This window comes from Notamacropus eugenii, chromosome 6 (assembly GCF_028372415.1).
Source record: "Notamacropus eugenii isolate mMacEug1 chromosome 6, mMacEug1.pri_v2, whole genome shotgun sequence".
Taxonomy (NCBI): domain Eukaryota; kingdom Metazoa; phylum Chordata; class Mammalia; order Diprotodontia; family Macropodidae; genus Notamacropus; species Notamacropus eugenii.
The window spans coordinates 258,833,053-258,853,722 of NC_092877.1; the positions used below are offsets into that span (position 1 = coordinate 258,833,053).

The 20,670-nt window shown below is 38.4% G+C and overlaps 1 long non-coding RNA gene across 3 annotated transcripts in view; it reads right to left on the minus strand.

Moving 5' to 3' along the window:
• LOC140512828 (uncharacterized) overlaps positions 1–20,670 on the minus strand; it is a 56,516-nt gene that overhangs the window by 23,809 nt on the left and 12,037 nt on the right. The window contains exons 2-4 of one of the 3 annotated variants that reach the window (XR_011969947.1): positions 15,516–15,668; positions 12,956–13,272; positions 8,165–8,351 (exon numbers count right to left, since the gene is read on the minus strand). This is a non-coding gene — a long non-coding RNA (uncharacterized lncRNA). The remainder of the gene's footprint in view (positions 1–8,164; positions 8,352–12,955; positions 13,273–15,515; positions 15,669–20,670) is intronic. The other 2 variants (XR_011969948.1, XR_011969949.1) reach the window with 2 other exon arrangements.

Genomic DNA, 20,670 nt, shown 5'->3' on the forward strand with positions numbered 1-20,670 from the left:
TGTGTGGAACCATCTTACATACACTTCTATTTATCAGTTCTTTTTCTGGATACAAATAGCATCTTCCTTCATATGTCCTTTGTAGTTCTCTAAAACTCTAAATTGAAGAAAAAAGGACAGATTTGCATTGGGAGGAGTTCCTTATACCAACAAAATCACATCTTTATCTCCATAGCATAGACTATTTCTTTTTCTGCTTCTTTTTGTATGCTCAGCACTTAACATAGTTCCTGGCACATTGCAAATACTTGATAAATACTTATTGATTAATTGATAGAAAGTAATGAATAAACAATCTTTTTAAAAAAGACTCAAAGGTAGGTAAAGGACAAGATATTGCTGCTGGAAATTACTTTATGCTCCAAGAGATTTTATCCTTAAGGTGGAATCTGGGAGAAGAGTTTTGAATTCATGCTGTCATAACTCAATAACTGCATCTATGTTTATGATGAGCATCTGTGATAGCTCTGAAGAATGTCACAGCTGCAAAATAATATAATCTAACTCCTTCATTTTACAGATAAGAAATTTGAAGTCCAGAGGAGGTGTCGAATGGGTTCATTCTTCAGGACAAGGCGCTACCCTTTATTGTCAACCCTAGAAGATTTATATCTCTTGGCTTTAACAACACAGAAATAGGTTGGTAAGTGGAAAATATAATAAATTATATCAATGACTGAAGGACTTAGGTCCACTTAAAGGACTTTTCAGTTCTCTAGCTTGTTGTCCCCAACTGAGTAACCTGAGGAGTTTCTGTCTGATACTGACATATGTATGATCACTATTTCCCTTACAAGTATTCGTTTTACAAGGCTCAAAGAATAAAGGAGTTTATTTATAGTTCAGTGATAATAAACAGAAAGGCAACTATGTGGTGCAGTGGATAGAGTGCCAGCCTTAGAGTCAGGAGCACCTGAGTTCAAATCTGACTTCATACACTTACTAACTGTGTGACCTTGGATAAGTCAATTAACCCTGTTGGTTTCAGCTTCCTCATCTGTAAAATGAACTGGTGAAGGAAATGCCAAATTATTTTAGTATCTTGGCCAAGAAAACCCCAAATGGGGTCATGAAGAGTTAGACACAACTGAGCAACATCACAGTGATAATAAATTGAACCCATCTTAGAACCCACAGAGATGCCTGTTGGTGAACAATCCTTTGCCCAGAAATCAATATAAATGAAGCCACTTATAGAACATCATATATGGAACTCCCACTGCTGTTTCCTCAGTACACACACACACAGAGAGAGAGAGAGAGAGAGAGAGAGAGAGAGAGAGAGAGAGAGAGATGTAGATACATCTTCCTCTTCCATCCTCCATCCTTCTATCCTCTACATTCCTCTGAGTTTAGCACCTGACATCTCTCCCCCACTAATGTACCAGTCAAGTAGCCCCACAGGTGATACTGTCCTTTGGATATGGGAGGCAATGGTCCCAGAGATGCTTTGTCCCAACTAGGAAATCAGTGATTATTCATCTTCCCTTGTGTCTAGCTTAAGTGCAATATTGAAAAGAACCTGTTTTTGAATTTCCACGATGGAGCCAGAGTTCTACTTACTTATTGTCTCACAAGAGATTTGCAAGCTTGAGTCAGGAAGGTTTCTGTTCAAATGTTTGCTCCAATACATACCAGTTGTATGAGCAGGGGCATGTCACTTAGCCTGCCACTGACCCTGGGCAGCCCTTAATAGCAAATGAGTGTTGAACTGGATCTGTAGGGGGAGTTTTCACATTTGTGTGGCATTTAAACCCTTCACAATCTGACTGCAATCTATCTTTCCAGCTTTGTTATACATTGCTATCCTTCCCCAAATCTGCTGTCCAACCAAACTTTTTGGCTGTTCCTTGTGTATGACATTTGATCCTTGATGCTGATCTCCTTGCTCCTAGAATGCCCTTTGCCTCCTGACTACTGTCATTTGAAATCTCTAGTCTATTTCAAATTTTAACTTAAATCTCAACTTCTATGTGATATCTTTTCTGATTCTCCCCTTCCCACCCACAGGAAAAAAAGAAATCCTATTATTTATTTAGTGGATATGGTTGCTTTAATGGATATCTATTTACATATACTCTCACACACATAATATACACATCTTGTTTCTTCTGAAAGAGTGTAAGCCCCTTGAGAAAGGAACTATTTCTTTGTCCCCCAAGTGCTAAATACAGAGTCTGACATATGGTAAATGCTAAACAAATGCCTTTTGATGGATTGATATGCATTTCCCCAGTTGAAAAAAATCACAGATCTGGAATAAAGAAAAAGAGCCATAGCATTGATCACACTATAAAGTAAATAGATAATACCCAAGTTCTAAGAAAGATAATAATGAACAATTTTAAGGTGATTATATTAAATTAAATTAATTAAAATTTTAAAAAAGAAATGTTATAAATAATAGTAACTCACATTTATACAATGCTTTATAGTTTGTAAGGGGGTTCCCTTACAACTGCCCTTGGAGGGTAGTATAAACATTATCATTACCATTCTACAAATGCAGAAACTGGAATGAAGGAAATAGAATTTATCAATAATAATTAATATTAATTAATAATTGATAATAAGCACATACTATGTGCCAGGTACTGAGGCCCAATGAAATGAAATTATTTGAGCACTGCTACATGTACCAAGTGATAGGATCAAGATTCAAGTCTAGATCTTCGGCTTTGATGACAGTGCTCTCTCTGCTAGACCACACAGCCTCTTTTTTGGGGGGGTGAGGGGGGTCAGGGAGTAGGAGACATGGATATGGAATTAGGTTTAAGTAGATGGAAATATATGAACATGCCAAGTGACAAGGATTAGAGGAAAAACCACCTTAGTTGGAAGGCTACCTGCACATTCTGATTTATTCATTCTTGTGGTACCGAATGACTTCTCAAATAATAATCCTGACTTCATAATTGATAAGATTGTTCCTGTTGTGACACTACCCATTGTGATGAAGAAGATGGGCAGAAGGGAGATTTGTGGAATCTAGATTTTGAGCCCTGTGACTGGGTGAGAATGTAATTGATGGGATATGAGATATTCTAGAGAGTGTTACATGAGAGTGGACCACAGGGGAAATATAGAAAGGTAAGAAGGCCTATTGTTAAATATAGCCACACAAGAGATAGAACATTTCTTAGTGTGTATGATTTTTAAGTTAATTTATTATTTCTCTTTGAAGAAAAAGGCCAGAGAAAACTATGATGAAACATCATGTACTAGAATGTATGTGGTGTTCCTCTGGTAACTATTAGTCCTTAATGTTATGATTTAGACAGACAGTGCCCTGGTAACTGAGGCATTAATGCCTCTCAGACGCCATCAAAAAACAAACAGAAGAGAAAAGTTCAGGCAAAAACAACTCTCTTCCACATAGTGAAAAAACCCTCCTAGATTAAGACAGCAGTACTTTCTGGCTCTTTCATTCCAGTGGCTCATGAGTATATACCCAATAATAATTATCTAGCATCAGGTTCTATATGTAGACTCTGAATTTAAGTAATTAATGAGATTGTTCTATTCCATTGCAAAGTTCTCTAAATCAGAGAATGGAACTTATTTAGCTTGCATTTGTATGAAGCCTTAGAGTTTACAAAACATCTTTCCTTAACTAACAATGAGACAGATAATGTAAGTTGTATTATTTCCCCTCTTATAGAAAAGGGAATTGAGGTTTAGAGAGATTCAGTGATTTGCCTTTGACCATATGGCTACTAAGTAATGGAGTAAGGATTTGAGTGCAGGTCTGGCTCCAAATATTTTGCTTTTCTCACTCCTGAAAGCTGTTTTCCCATCTTTAGTGAATGCATTGGACGTGAATGATACTAAACCGGGTGATCAGCATGTCCTCAAAGCCTAGCACAAATTTAGAACTGAGAGTATAAAGAGAAAATAATGCAATCCAAGGGAGTACTATGACAGTCTCAAGTTTCTGGGGTAAAAGGGAGTGGAGGAAGCAAAATGTGACCTAAAGAGATAGACAGCTAAGGGCACAGCTGAGTGTAACTTTTATGGCTCACTCCACCCTAAGTTTCCTGTGGAAATACTGCCAGTCTGGATTGCAGTAATGCTACCTAGCCATATCATAACTAGAAGGCTATGTAAAGGTCTCCTCTGATATTCTCAAAATATTATTATCCTTTACCTCATTCTTCTCACATTTTCCAAGGGAGTTCAAATAGAAACAGTCCTACTTATGACAAATCTCTATCCTGCTATTAGTCGTTTGTATTGAATATTCTGCATACCATTGCCTAGATGGACAAAATGACTGTTTTTGTCATTGAATAAAATTATTGAGCTATAAATCTTCTGCAAGATCAGTGACAGTATCTTCAGTGTCATTCCAGCAGCAGACAAGACAAGGAGGATATGGACCTCATTCTGCTCCCATAGGACTTTGATTTCTCCTTTCCTATATTTTGAAAGGACAGCTAGATGGCGTAGTGGATAGAATGCTGGGCCTGGAGTCAGAAAGACTCATCCATGTGAGTCCAAATATGGCCTCATGTGCTTACTTGCTCTGTAACCCTCGGTAGGTAATTTAATCCTATTTGCCTCAGTTTTCTCATTTGTACTATGAGTTGGAGAAGGAAATGGCAAACCACTCTAGTATCTTTTCCAAGAAAACACTAAATGAGGCCACAAAGAATTGGAAACTACTAACCAACAACAAATATTTTGAAAGCTTTTTATCCAAAATAGCCTTAAAATTGTATTTCATATGGTAACATGCATTAAAAATCATTGGGAGAAAAAAGGAAAAGGAGGGAGGGAGAAATATGTGGAACTCAAAATTTTACAAAAATGAATATTGAAAATTATCTTTACATGTAATTGGAAAAAAATTAAATATTATTAAGAAGGAAAAATATTTAGCAAAATAAATTAAAATACAATAAAACACACAAAAACTAATCTTAAATTTTTTATGACTCACTATTATGTCTAGGAAATTTCAGGCAATGGTTTTGATTATGGTGCTGCACCAATGAAAACTATCTAACAAAATAAATTAAAATACAATAAGGCACACCCAAAAACATTAATATTAAATTTTTATAGCTCGCTATTATGTCTAGGAAATTTTAGGCAATGGTTTTGACTATGGTGTTGCTCCAATGTTGTTTGTTGGCTACAGCTACTGTTGCTACTAACGATGACAATGATGGAGAAGCTATCCACCTTGTTCTCCTCTTTCTTGAAGGTCTTAAGATGGAAAGTGCCCAAGGACAAGACTTTAACCTACTATTCCTTTTTTATATTTAATGAATGTCCAGTGCCAAGCATGAACAATCTGTGCATGGACTGTTGCACAGGGGAGAACCTGACTCTTTTTGTAAGGCAATAAGAGTATTGGAGTATAAGTTCAACTTCTGTAGACTCAGTGAAAGTGTTTTCAGGACAACGCCAGTAGTGGAGAGAACAGCAGACACAATATGAATCGACATGTACCTGATCTCACATAGTTTAAATTTCTTTTTCTAGGTTACTATATATTTGAAAACTTTTCTTTCCATGTAGTTTGGAGATTATAAATATTTGGGATGGAGACATCTTTTCTTTTTTTAGACTATTTCATCCAGCCTGGAGATGCAGAGGCTACCCACCCACTGATGATTGGCAGGAAGCTTTGTTGTGCTCTATTTCCCACCTGGACTGGTTCACCCCTCTTTAGGCAATCTGATGATTTTCTACTGCTGGGGGCTTACCCTACCGGTGCCAGAATCAATATGGACAACCACTTGGCTTTAACCCTATTCCAGCTCAAAAGTCCCCAGCTCAAATGATCCAGTAGGGGCAGCTGTCCCAGGTAGCAAGGATTATAAGTGTGCACACCATCTCTGGCTCCAGAAATATTTTTTAAAAATATTATTATAATTAAATGGGTTATACAAGGAAGATGTTCAATTTTGTTTCATGGGTTATCAGAGTTATCATAGTCATTATACTGAGGTTTGCCTTTCAATAGGAGAACAGCTTCCTTTCAGAGAGCCAACCCTCACCTTCAAGAATTTACTTCAAATAATTAAATATTAGGAGTATATATCAGTCCTATGTAATTTAAAGCACACTAACCCACTTTTAACCATTATTCAACCCTGGTTCTCACTAGAAGTCTGGACTTCTCCCCTCCCCCCCCACTCATTTCCTTCTCAGCTAATTAGGAGGACAATGTGAGAAGGTTGTAGACCCCACCTCAGAAGACTGGGAGGCTTCTTGGCCATATTAAGAAGATAAGAGCATCTGTAAAAACTTCCAAGGAAACAATAGCAAGAGCAAATAATGGCTTATTTACTGATAAGTAAATATAGGCGGTCCACTGTTCACTTTTAATTAGATAAAGGTGAACCTGAGTGATTGTATTTGGTCTTGTTTGTGGGGAGGTGCAGAGAGGTTCAGAGGACCCTAAAGGTGGAGGTTATTTGAGAGTGTGGGTGGCCAAGGAGAGACTTGAAGCTGCTAGATATCTCCCAAGACACAATGACCCTCCTTCACAAACTTTGTCTCCAACAAAAGCACAAATATTTACCTGTTGGAGACACCTTTGAAGATAGGCTGGTATGTTTTATTCAAGAATTTCTGTAAGGTCTTCCACTGTCATTCCCCCTACCCCAAAAAGCTTAGAAAGTAGAGTTCCTGGGACAAGTTTGACACCAGGCCCTGATTCTGATGCTACTTTCAAATCACTTTACAAGTAAAACCAATAAAAGTTCATTGCCTGACTTTGATACCCTAACTTGTATCTTTATCACAACCAGTATCAGAGCAATTGAAGATAGACAAGTATGGGTACCGAGGTTGCGCTAGGCCTAGAGTCAGGAAGACTTAGGTTTAAATCCGGCTTCAGATACTTACTAACTGTATGATCTTGGGCAAGTCAATGAACCCCAAACACCACAATTTCTTCACCTCAAAATGAGCTGCGAAAGGAGATGGCAAACTGCTCCAGTGTCTTTGCCAAGAAAACCCCAAATGAGGTCATGGATAGTCAGACACAACTGAACAACAAATATGGCTTCATAGAGCTCAACCTAGAACAGTTTTTAAAATTATCCAGGTTGATTATCCAGTAATTATGAAGTACCAAATTTAAAGATGTGATCTTTAAAGCTATGTGCCACATGGCTTTGTGGACTCTTAAGCACCATAAGCCACAACTTCAAATGATCTAGGCATCCATGAATATTTTTATTCCCTGATAGAGGCAGTGGGCTTTGTAAGGGAAGGAATGCTGGATTCAGAATCAATGGATCTGTGTCTTTTGCAAGTATTCTAGGTCTCAGTTTCCTCAACTGTAAAATTGGAGCACTGCATTAGACCGCTGCTAAGGTACCTTCTAGCTGAAAGTCTACGATCCACCGAGCTCATGACCACATAGTGGGGAAGAGGTGCTGCCTGAACCTCCTAAATAAAGTCTGTCTTGTTTCTGTCTCTGTATCTGTTTTTGTCTCTTTTGATCTGTCTTTTTGTTGTGTCTTTGATCTCTGTCTTTTTCTTTATCTCTGTCTCTTTCCCTGCCTTTCTGTCTCTTTCTGTATTTTTGTCTGTCTGCATTCCCCTTTCCCTTTCTCTTGATTAAAATAGGCCATTTCATTTGCAGAATAACCCCATAAAAGGTATATGATAGTGGAGGGGGAGAGTGTCCCTTGAGTAGTCCCTGCCAGCTTGCTATCAGCTGTGCCCTCTTCTGTCTTCCTTCCACCAAAAGGGCTCCCTTCTCCCTGCTATACTGACATGGGCTCCTTTGACAAACCAAGCTGAGGAATTATTCACCAGTTTCCTTTCAACAGCCAGCCTGAAAGGCGCTGAGGGACTGACAGATCCACAAGCCCGTTATATTAAAAGGGGAAGCTCAGAGACAAAAAGGACAAAGCTGGGACAGAAGAGAGCCAGGTTGGGGAAGAGAGTGTGCTAAGCTGAGGAAAAATCTGCAATCAGAAGCAAGTCACTCCAGGGAGACACTCAGAAGAGAGAATGGTTCAAAGGCTGTGCAGGCTGAGGAATCACAGAGGACGCTTTTATTTCCAGACAGAGCCACTTCAGAATGGCTAAGAAATTGTGTGACCTTCTGAAGAGATCCAAAGGAAAAGTTAACACTATGGTTCTTAATCTGATTCAACAAACATTGCAATATAATAAATATGCATTAATTGCTTACTCTGGGCAAGGCAAAATCCTCTGTATGTAGCACTACAAACTTTTGGGGGTGCTTGGTTGTGATGAGTAGAGCCAAGCTGGGTCACTTCTTTCGTTCTGCCCTTTTCCCTTTTCTATGGGCGATTTTTCATTGTTCTGTCCATTCTTTCTATTTTCTTCTTCCCTCTATGTGGGATCTCAGCTGGAACCTTCCAGGGGCGTAAGAATAGGTTAGACAGTGATGACTGGCTTCCTCACTTAAGGGCATCATTCTTAATTCAGGGGCCCTCTAGCAAACAGATTCCTTTCCCTCTCCTTTCCCTTTTCTTAAGGTGATTTTTCATTGTTCTTTCCACTTCCTTTTTCTTTCCCTCACTGCTAGGTGAGACTTCAGTTGGAATCCTCTGAGGGTATAAGGGTTGATTAGACAATGCGAGTCGGCTTCCTCATTGTAGTGAATGACTCTTAATTTAGGGACACTTCAGCAAATGGTTTCTCTTCCTTCCCCTTTCTGTTCCTCTTTCCCCTTTTCCTCTTCCTTCCAAGAAGAGAAATGAGGAAAATCTTCCTTGATGAACTGGAATAAGTTCTTACTACCAGATAGCCATAACCTCAGTTCCCAACCAATATCCAGGCTCATCTCTTCATTCATAGCTAGGCCACTTCTACTGGTTAGCTCCTCTAGCTTTCTCTCTTCCCATTTCCTACAGTACTCAGGAAATCTTTAGCTGGTACCTCCATGTCCACAGCTCTTCCACTGCTGCTACAATTTTATCCCTTTTTCAGTACTTTCATTCCTACCAGGTTACCCTTTGCAAGAGCCAATGCACCCCTAAAGACCTCTCCAGTTGAATGTCTGTATTCTGTCTAGGTATTATGTCCCAACCCTTGCTGATTTCTTAGCTGGGTTAATATATAGAATCATATAATCCAGTCTTCTTCCTTTCTGAAGTTGGAATTCCAGCTAACAAGGAGTTGACTATGCTTGAGATTTTCAGTGCATAGAAACTCACTTTCTCCTAAGCTATCCCGTTCCATTTTGGGACAATTATGAAAATTCTTCTTTATGTTGAACTAACTTTATCTCCTAATGACTCCATCTTTTGGTTTCAATCCTGCCCTCTGGGACTAATCAGAATAAGTCTTAATCTTCAACATGAGTAAATTTCTAATATTTGAAAAGCTTTTTTTCTCACTAGACTGTCCCTAGTTCCTGATTCTACTGTGCCAAAATTTGAGTCTCCACCATGTTCCTAGACACCTTTCACTGAACATAAAAGTACTTACTAAAGACTTTCAGAAAATATAGCATTCAGAATTTATTATAAGTTGGTCTCATGAGAGCAGAATAGAGCATGATTATCACATACCTTTTTTTTGGACACAAATATGAATGTAAGTATGGTCTGATGAGGGCAGAACAGAATATAATGACCACAACACTCTGTTCTTTCATAATACCAAATAGTGAATACATAATATGGTTCCTCTTGTATGTGAAGGATTCTCAGCTCTGGAACCCCTTGTTCCTCCAAGTTCAGGGTAGGAGTATTTTGAGTGGCATAATTAGAGTTTGAACCCAGATCTCCTAAATCTTTAGCCAGAATTCTTTCTACTGTCACACTGCTTCAGCCCCACTTCCTGTGGCAACTCTGAGATTGTCATTTTGTTAGGCTATGTGGTCCAAGTAGATAGCTGTGAGTAAAGAATATGCTTCTGGATCAAAGTCAGAACTGACTTCATGTTTTAGTGATATCCCTTATTCATTTCTTGTTGCACATTTGCTGTCTCTGATAGCCTCAGTGTCCTCAACTATAAAATGGGGATAAAAATACTTGTACAAGCCAGATTACAGAGTTAGGATAAGAAAAGTGTTTTACAAATATAGGTGTGCTTTAAAAATGAAAGAGAAGACAATGGTGCTTTGGTGTAATCTGGTGTGGAAAGATGTATTGTGGTATAGGGGAAAGAGGAAAGTTTGGAGAGTTAAACAACCTAGGTACTTATTAGTCAAGACATCCTGATTTCAAATCCTGCCTCAAATACTCCCTAGTTTTGTGAACCAAGGCAAGACCCTTAGCCTGTCTATGTCACAATTTCCCCAGCTGTAAAACAGGGGAAATTCTGTGCTTTGACCAATTGACCTAACTGGTGATAAACAAAATATTGCTATAACTTGACCAGCCTCAAAACCTTAAACAAGTGATCCCTTCAGGCAAAGTAGAGAATGGAATTTGCCAATGGACACGAGGAACCAAATTGGGAACTTAGATGATCTAATCCCATCTGGAAAAAGTACTGCCAACACAACCAACATTTGAAGATGCACATTTTCTTGGTCTGGTGTGATACAGTGTCACTTCACTCTGTGATGTGTTAGATCAAAGCTCATGAAATATTGATACTGTAACAGACACATTAATAGCAAGCGAGAGGCAAGATAGCATAAATAACAGTAAATATTTATGTTACCCAATATATCTATCACCATGTTCCCTTTATGTAAATCCCATTCAAGATGAAGAGCATAGTTTGTACTCATTAAAAAGCATAATATCAAAATGATATATTTCATGATTTCCTGACTGAACTTTTATTTTCTAACTTTTTTTAAGTCTATGCCAAGTAGCAGGAAGAAACAACAGTTTTATCTCTATGGTCAAGAGGGTGGCTGGCATTTTATCTCTCCTCCTTGACAAGAGAATGTTCATCCCTTAGGGTAGCAACGTATTACAGAGGGAAAGAGGGTTAGGTTTGGAGGCAGAAGAACGAGATTCAAATTGAACCAAATTTATGACCTTCAATGAGCTGCTTATCCTCATCTGTAAAATGAGGGAGTGGGACCAAAAGACCTCTAAGGTCCCTTCTAACTGACTCTCTGAAACTACAAAACTTCTCCTCTAGCAAGTCTCCTTTCACCTGACCAGGATAAGTGTGAACTTCCTACCTTATGAAGATTGCATATTTTACTAGTGTATGAGGTTTTGCTATACAATTATATTCTGATGACACTTGTAGGTCCCTCTTCTTAATAGTATATTAATACCTCAAGGATCTGTTATTTTATGTTTTTATTTTTTGATCTGAGTATTGCCTTTACCCATCCAAGTCATAACCCCTTCTCTGATTCATTAGGTGTTCTTCAAAAATTGTTGTCACCAAAAAATTCGTTACCCTGTGACCAAACTAGTGGTGGGCCTCTCCAAAATTAGCAAGGCTGGATTTCACATAACCGATACAGGTACCCCAATAAAACTCATACTATAGTTTGGTAAAATGGTAAGGTAGGGATTTAAAAAGTGCTAAAAAAGATACCTTAAGAAGGTAAATTGTTTCCTGCCTGAGTACCACCTAGAACTCTCACCTCATGAATCTCTCTGTATAATCCACTGCCTTAGATCTTTATTTTTTTTTTAATTGGCACATTTTTGAAAATGCTACCTAAATTTCCAAGGGGCAGCTGGGTGGTGCAGCAGATAGAGCCCCAGACCTGGAATCAGGAAGACCTGAGTTCAAATCCACCTTCCAAAACTTACTAGTTGTATAACTCTTCAACTCTGTTTGCCGGTTTCCTCACCTATAAGATGAACATAACGATAGCACCTATTCTCCAGAGTAGTTCTAAGGATCAAAGGAGCTAGCATCCATAAAACATTTAGCATAGTGCTTGCACATAGCAGACACTATATAAGTGCTGGTTACTATCGTTATATATTTGCTGATTGCCACCACAGTATTCTTTTTTTGTTCTATTTGCATTGCTATAGTTATTGCATATTATATGTTATTGCATATTATATGTTATATGTAAGCATATATTATATGCTTACTTCACTTTGCACTGGTTTATACGTCATCTAATGCTCCTCTATATCCATCATTTCAATAATAATATTCCATGCCATCCATGTACCACAACTTGTTTTGTAATTTCCCAACTGATGAACCTCTACTTTTTTCCCCTGTGACTCAGATTAGCAGTTCTACTCACTTCAATAGACACAATGGAAGAAACACTTGGCTAGTGGTTTGTTTGTTTTCCCCCTTTAGATTTCACAGTTCAGCTACCCATTAACAATCCATTAAGTCCTTACTCCAGAAGTAGGGACAAAATTCACTCTCATAGTTAGTGATTAAGTAGATAATAAGTGAGTTCTCTTTTAGGTTGGAGATTTTGTAAATCTTTGAGAGCCCTCTCTTTCCATCTGTCAAATTGTAATGGCAGAGAATATCAATGACTATGCTTGGGCAGTATATTTAAGAAATTGTAAATGGGCTGGGCTTCAGTGTCAGCATAAAAGAAAAACATCAAGCAGTGAAAAGCAGTGAATAATACAGCTGGAAGTAAAATTGTTTCAATACATTGAAAATGAAAGCTCACCTCAAAAGCTCTGAAGTGCATCAGTATTGCAAAATAAGAGACATAAGTTATTTTGCAGGGGGAAAATTTTCTAAACTGGTCTGGACTTATTCAGCTAGTTTTGGCAGCCAACGTGTGGGAACTTGACTCTGGGCAGATGTTCAGCCCAGCATTTCCAGTCTCTAGTAGCAGTGATATTAGAGTGTCACATCATTTGTCATGTTTGTTACTGACTGAAATAAACAGTCCTCTCTTTGGGTTATGCACTTAACATGAGCATTCTTTCCAAATCTGCTGTGTTATGAACTCTGCTGCACTGTGTATCTTATCATTAATCTCCCGATGACCTTAGGGTAGTAGGCATCAAACTACTGACTAATAATGAAAGTGAAGATTTTTTTTTTTAGAAGATAATATATCTAATAAGAAATATCTCATTATCTCCATAGTTACCTGGTATTTTTTTCCAAAGCATTCATGGCAGGTATCCAGTTTTCTGTTTTCTTTTTCTCTGTTTTTAAATTTTCTATTCTCCTCTCTTGAGTCCCAGTTCCTACAGTTTATTTGTTGGTTTATATCAGGAAATTTCCACCTCTGTGCTGAAGTCACCATGTCACCAAGTCACATCCCAAATCTTAACACCAAGTATCTCCCTTGAGAAACACATTCTAACTTGAACTAGATGTTTTAAAAGGAATTCTCAGCTTGGTTGAGTATTGGTGTATGTCTTCAGAGAAAGCCATCTTCTTAGCAGCTTTAGGTGGAACACACTTGAACAATTAAGGGGAAAAGAGAAATATGCTTAGCCAGGTCACCCAAATTGATCTTGACAATAAAAAAAAAAATGAAAATATGAAATAGGAGTTATACCTATATGTCATTGGATAAGCATTGGGACCCATGTTTTTAGGTTAGTCATGCCCTTAAACATTCCAAAGGCAGATAAGCTCACTAATATGAATGCGTGAGAAGGTAGAAATTACAAAAGTACTGAAGTGTGAATGACACATGGGTTTTCAGCACATGAACCATTGGAGAATATGAACAGGCAAAACAAAGGCATGATGCTATTGACATGAAGAAAGCCTGAGGACCTGAGTCATATTTTTTTTTTCCGTGATGAAACTGTGATGGTGAAACTGTACATCTGAACAGGAACATGACCATAAGACGCATGAAGGTGGGGAGGCTGGCAGTAAGGAAAGCATCTATAGGAGGAATAGATATCCAAAGGAAAATAGCAGGTACTTGCCCTTAAGATGGAGCCTCAAGACCAGCCAAGTCATCCTGGGTCACACATTTTCTCAATGACTAGACATTGATCCTGCACTAAACTGTGAGTACAACAGCACTGAGGAACATTTCCTCATTTCCGATGGGAGCAGCTGATAGGCCAAGTTAAAATAATTTAAATGTATTCAGGAACTAGTGGATCTGGGGGCATCTCTATACTAAGAGCCGCTTAGGTCTGGGAGGAGCCATGCCTGTGGTAGTTGCTATACTCATGTAGTTACTGTCTATTGAATCCCAATATGAAAGCCAAAAAGTAAAAATGAACTTTTCCCAGTGGGTGGAGGCTTGAGTCAAGATTATATGGTATAAGTTCACACTTACCTTCTACACAAATGGGGTAAGTAGTTTGCCACCCATAAAAGGGTGGAGCTGAGGGTGGGGGGATAGCTCTTTACAAAGAACTAGAAATTAGGATTCTCCCCAAGTATTTCTAGGCTATTTGGTGGAATGCACAACTGCCAAACTGAGAATAGTATTGACAGCATCTGGATGTTCATCACTGAAAACAGTGAGGTCCTTGTGCAAAGCACCCACTGGGTGATTGAAATACTCTCCTGTTCATATAGCTCTTGATCATTTTTAATATGCTCTTATGCATATTATCTTATTTGATTCTCTGAGCAAGCTTGTGAAGTAGACATTGCTGCAATAGAATGGGTTGTTTTGGAAGGTAATAAATGTCTTGTCAGTGGAATCTTCTGTGAAGCAAAATGACCTCCCTTGGAATGTTGTAGAAGGGGTCCTTGAAGGAGTGAAGTGGTAAATATTTTTAAATAATATTTTATTTTTTCCCAATTACATGTTAAAACAACTAACTTTTGTCTTTTTTTAAAGTTTTGAGTTCCAAATTCTAGCCCTCCATCTCTCCTCTCCCCCTCTGTGAATGAGCAAGCAATCTGATATAGAATATACATGTATAATCATGTAAAAAAATTTCTATATTATTCATTTTGCATAAGAAGATGTCAACCAAAAATTCAGACATCAGTTCTTTCTTGGGGGATGGAAGATAGCATGTAACATCATGAGTCCTTTGGGATTGTGTTAGATCATTGTATTGCTAAGAATAGTTAAGTCATTCATAGTTGATGTTGTACAATATTGCTGTTACTGTGCACAATGTTTTCCTGATTCTGCTCACTTCACTTTGCATCAGTTCATATAAGTCTTTCCAGATTTTTCTGAAATCATCCTGTTGCTCATTTCTTATGTATCACAATGATATTCCTTCACCCTCATATTATGGTAGTCAATGTTTAGCAACTAAGTCTCTTAGAGAATAAAAAGTATGCAAAACAATACTAAGTTTAATTTACATTATTAACATTTTCTGTCTCATTTTCTTAAGTCCAGAGAATCAACAAAACAATAAATCAAGCCCTGATTTATAGAATTTTCCAGTTATTGAGATAAATGTTCACACTGATAAAATAAATCAGCTATCATAAGTTGGTTTAAGCCAGTTCCAGAACACTCCTTGGTACATACTGCATATAGGTGTTGTATTTGATGACTCCACTGCACAGCTACAGGATGGAGACTCTGTGTGGCTAGACAATACGTTGTATGAGAGAAAAAAATTACCTTATGTTTTTAGGGCACTGGGCACTGATATGAGCCAATGATGTGACATAAAAGCCACAAAATTAGTACGGTCATAGACTCTATTCATAACAATAGAGTTCAGGATGAGGGAAGTAACAGTCATTCTATACTTTACCTTTCTTCAGATCACGTCTGTAGTATTGTTGTCTGTTCTAGGTGCTTATTTTAGAAAGAACATGGACAAGTTGGTGTGCATTCACAGGCGTGCCATCAAGGATTCAAACCCCTGGCATATGAGAATCCAGTGAAAGACCTGAGGTTGTTTAGCCTAGGACAGGAAAAAATACCTTAAAAACCTTTATTTTGTTGTTGTTGTTGTCATTGTCAAGTATTTGAAGGTCTATCATGTAGAAGATGTTGAAAGAAAGAGGTAAGACTAATGATAAGAAGTGATGGTGGCAGATAGCAAGTCAACAAGGAAATACATCGTAACAATTAGACATGTCCAACAAAATAGCTGACTCACAAATAAATGGTTTTGCTTATTCACTGCATGATTTCCAGTGGAAGCTAGATGTAGATCTATTATAGAAGGGATTCAAGTTGAAGATATAGGTTGGACTAGATAACCTCTTTAGAGGCAGCTAGCTGCTCAGGGGATAAAGTGCTGGGCATGGAGGCTGGAAGACCTGAAATTCAAATCCAACCATAGACACTAACTGTGTGACATCAGGCAGATTGCTTGACCTCTGCTTGTCTTCTTACTTTTGTGTTTGTCCTTCGCTGCTGAAGAAGAGCATGCCATCAGCGAAAAGATGACATGACTGGTACTTGACTTTGTTTTGAGTGAGGAAGGGCTGTGCAGGTCACCAGCCTCACTTCTCCTCCAGAGCCATCTGAATCCAGTGACCTGATATTCCTCAGGATGATTGGAGATGACCCAGGATGCAGTGGGAGGCCTTGGGCCCTTTAGGCCAAGGTCTTCGCAAGTACTCACTTAGGGTGAGACAACACCCATTCATTGAATAGAGCTGTTTAAGAGATAGACAGGGCCTTAATCCACCAGAGAAGGAAGTGGTAAATCCACTCCAGTATCTTTGCTAAGAAAATCCCACAGACAGCATTTACTGTCGGCAGAATCACAAAGAATCAGACATGACTGAACAACAAAAAATAACCTCTGAGGTACCTTCCAGCTCAAAGAGTCAAAGATTTTAACTCTATGGTAACATTAGGTTCCATTTTTACAGATGAGGAAAGAGAGGTTTAAAATGACACACAAAAAGTCATCAGGTGAGGAAGTTCTAAGGTTAGATGACTGGCATTTACTAAGTACCAACTATGTACCAGGCAGGCACTGTGCTAAGTGCTAAGGATACAAAGAAAGACAAAAAACCCCAGCCCTCAAGGTACCCATAGGTTAGTGAGGGAGATAATATGCAAACAATTATGAACAAAAAAGTTATATGTAGGATAATTTGGATATAATCAATAGAAGAAAGGCACTGGAAAGAAGAACAATCAGGAAAGACTTTTTTGTAGAAGGTGGGATTTTAACTGAGACTTAAAGGAAACTTAAGAAGAGAAAGAGTATTCCAGACATGGGAGGCAGAGAAAATGCTTGAGGTTGGGAGAGGAACTCGAGCTCAAAACTTATGATTTAGGCCAGCTTTTCTTCTACAATATCATAAAGATGAGGCAGCCTCTAAGATGTTTTGTTCAAAGACTAATTAGGAAGATGAGCAATCTTCATGTTTTTCCAGTATTCTAAAAGAAATTGATCATTTACATAGTGGATACCCATGTGACTATGATTTTTTTGGTACCCAGTTCAGGCAGCTTATTTATTAAGGTAAGGAGGCAACATGACATAGAGCATAAAGTACCAAACTTGGAGCCATGAAGGAATCTGGGTTCAAATTCTGCCTCTGACACTCTCTGCCTTTGAGACTCTAAGCAAACCATTTAGCTTTCATTTAGGCGAGTCCCCAGGATTTATTTATCCTATAATTTGACTGGTTGTTGTCCTTTCTTCTCAGAGGAACAAAACAATGTCATTATGTTAGAGTGAAGGTACAATGTGTCCAACTGGCTGATCAGACCAAAATGAGCTCAGAAGGCTGTACCACAGGCCAGACTCAAATAGTCCATGTGAACATTTGGAATGCAGATGCCTCTAAATCTGTGTATTTCATGCTTCTTTTGAGCTACTGAAATTCCTCTTTGTTCATAGAAACACATGGAAACACAGCGCCATCTTTGATGTGGTCACACCAGTCCTGTGCCAATGTCTCCCATGTTTCACAAATGACTCAAAGTTCTTCTGACCTCCATGTGAGCACTTGCCCTGTGTGAGTTCTCTATAAAATAGTCTTTTAGGCAAACATTTGTAATTTGAACAACATGGCCAGTCCATCAGTGTTGTGCTCGCTAGAGTTTGAATGCTTGGCAGTTCAGTTCAAGGAAGGGCCTCAGTGTCCAATAACTTAATTCGCCTGGGGATTTTGAGAATTGTCCTAAGACATTTTAAATAGAAGCAATTCAGTTTCCTGGCATGGTGCTGGTATTCTGGTTCCACAGGCATATACAAATGAGATCAGCACAATGACTCTGTAGACCTTCAGTTTGGTAGGCTGTCTGATATCTCTTTTCTCCCACACTTTGCCTCAGAGACTCTGAAACACTGAGCTAGTTCTGTACCATGTGCATCAACCTCACCATCTCTGTGTACATCACTGGAAAGGACACTGTCAAGGTGAGCTAATATAGAAGCATGGGAGAAAGGTAACCTTCTTTCGAATCCTCCAGTGGAAGATCCAGTGGAATATTGGTCACAGTGCAGAGAGCATTAGGCTTTTAAAAAAACCATACTAAGAACTTCTATATTTTGGATAAGGGTTGAGGGGAAGGGATAGAGAGATACTAAGAGCTCTTACTGGAAAATTACATTTCCTCCTAGACATATTTGATTGGATTTATCTTTGATTTTCAAAAAGTACACCAATCAACAAAATATACTCTATTGCTCAGTGGCCAAATCTATTTACTATAATTGGGAGGGGGCAAAATAGATAGCTAAAACGCTGCCACCTTTCTAACTTTATTTGATTAGTGTGTTTTTGGAGAAGGGGGAAAGAACGTTTTACCTGCAAAAGTCAAACCTGTACCTCTCCCTCTAACATCATATTCCCATCCAAAAGGCACAAAAATTCCCGAATCAGATTTCAAATGTCTTTTCCAATATCCATGAGCAGTATTTTCCTCTTGGGAAATACTCCCATGCATTTTATTCTTTCAGTTTGAAGTAGTACATTAGTCAATTCCAATGGACCAGTGACAAAAGTAGCCTAGACTCAACCTACTATATTGCAAGATGGGTGTGGAACATGGAATCAGGGCAACCAGGGCTCAAATCCTGTATCTGTACTGTCTGTGTGACTAGAACATCACTTAATTTCTTTTGAACCTCAGTTTCCTCACCTCTAAAATGGGGTTAATGAGAGCCACAGGGTTGCTCTAAAGGCCCAAATATGACACTGTAGGTAAAGCACTTGCAAAATTCAAGTGGCTGAATAAATGGGCTTTATTCTTATCTCATTCTAAACAATGTAAATGCGATAGTTGCTGGACCTCCTTTTAAGATGATGGCCTCTGACCTTAGCCATAGTCCTTCTTCAAATCCAGATTCTGAGCCTGCTAATTACACTACAGACCTAAGCTTCAATGTCCATTGTCCTTGGATTTTGGTACCTTTTGTTTTGTAATTGGAAACAAAAACAAGATAAGAGGTTACAGCCCCTGGCTTGGCTTTCCTAGCTAATTTGGCCTGACACTGCATTACCCCTTGGCAGTCCTGACTCTGCTGCTCTGGAGCAGTCCTCCAGGCCCCAGACTGTCTAGCCAGGTCATTTTCAGAGCCATTGGCTGACCCTGAGCAAGTATCAAGTTGACTTTTTTTAATGGGCACAAGATAATGAGGAACAAAATTAAACGAGTCAGGTGGAGTACTTCTCAGCTCACCTCTTTCACCTTGTTCGAATAGAAGTCCCTCACCTTTATAACCCATTCTGAGTGGAATTATTTACCCTGCATATCCAATGAGATAAGGATGTATATAACACAGTCGTTGTTCTTAAAATCTACTTGAGAGGGGCATCCTCTTTCACTATTAACAATAATAAAAACAAAATATCAACTTGATAATGAGTAGGGCATTATTTGCTAAAACACCTCTTTGTCTGTTTCTGTCTCTCTCTCTCTGTCATACACACACACACACACACACGCACACATATCTTATGAAGCTACAACAGTGAAATCACACTTTCACATATGTGACCTGACTGCAGATCAATTCTGTAAAAAAGTATCCCTCAGATAAAGGAAATAATTCCTACTAGAAATGAAGTTTTTCAAAAGAAAGATTTTTTAAATATATACTGGGTTTTTTTGTTATTTTTAAATTTTATTTTTGAATAGTTAAAGAAGTTTTCCTCTCATGTATAGTCAAAGGTCAGAGAATTTATTAATCTGTCTCTCTGCATCTGTGTTCATCCTTCATTTTCAAAGAAGACCGTCACAATCTCATTGAATACAGAAAGTAAATAATAGATTCTCCATCTTATGTACTAATGGGGATCACTTGAAATTAATTCACTAGTAACCCCCAAAGCTTATTCCAATTACCCAACTAACCTTTTAAAAACCTTCTCGCAAATATCTAGGAAGAAAGATGAACATGTTACTACGATCCCCAACCAACATCCTCTTTTCCAACCAAACAAACTTGGGTTTCCATGCTCTTCTGTGTGTATCTATGTTTAATTGGTATATACTGCCCACACTTTACATATTTGTTTGCCCAAGCTCAACTCATTGACTAATTCCCCAGGGGCAAAAATATGTGTCCTCTTAGTGCTATAAACAGCTGCACCAGACACTCTACAGCACCTTTTACAGAGAGTGGATATTAGATAAATATTTGTGGACAAAAATGATGAGTAACTTCTATTTAAATTCATGCTAGTGTGTATTACAGACCCCCCTCACCCCCAGACTCAGAATATTGAAGATTTTTTCTTCCCAAGGAACTTGAACTTGAAGGAAATACCCTTATCCCTTCTACAACACAACTGTCCCCATTGAGATTTCAAAATATCATGTGTTGGCATAAGAAATTAAACAGGAATTTGGGGGGAGTTTTGCAGAAGTCACAGATGGCACACAAAGGCCAGGAGACGGCACAGAAAAGTTTAGAAACTCAGAAATGCATAAACTCTATGTAAAGTATTATAGGACATCAACATATTTTATCTTTTAATACTACAATA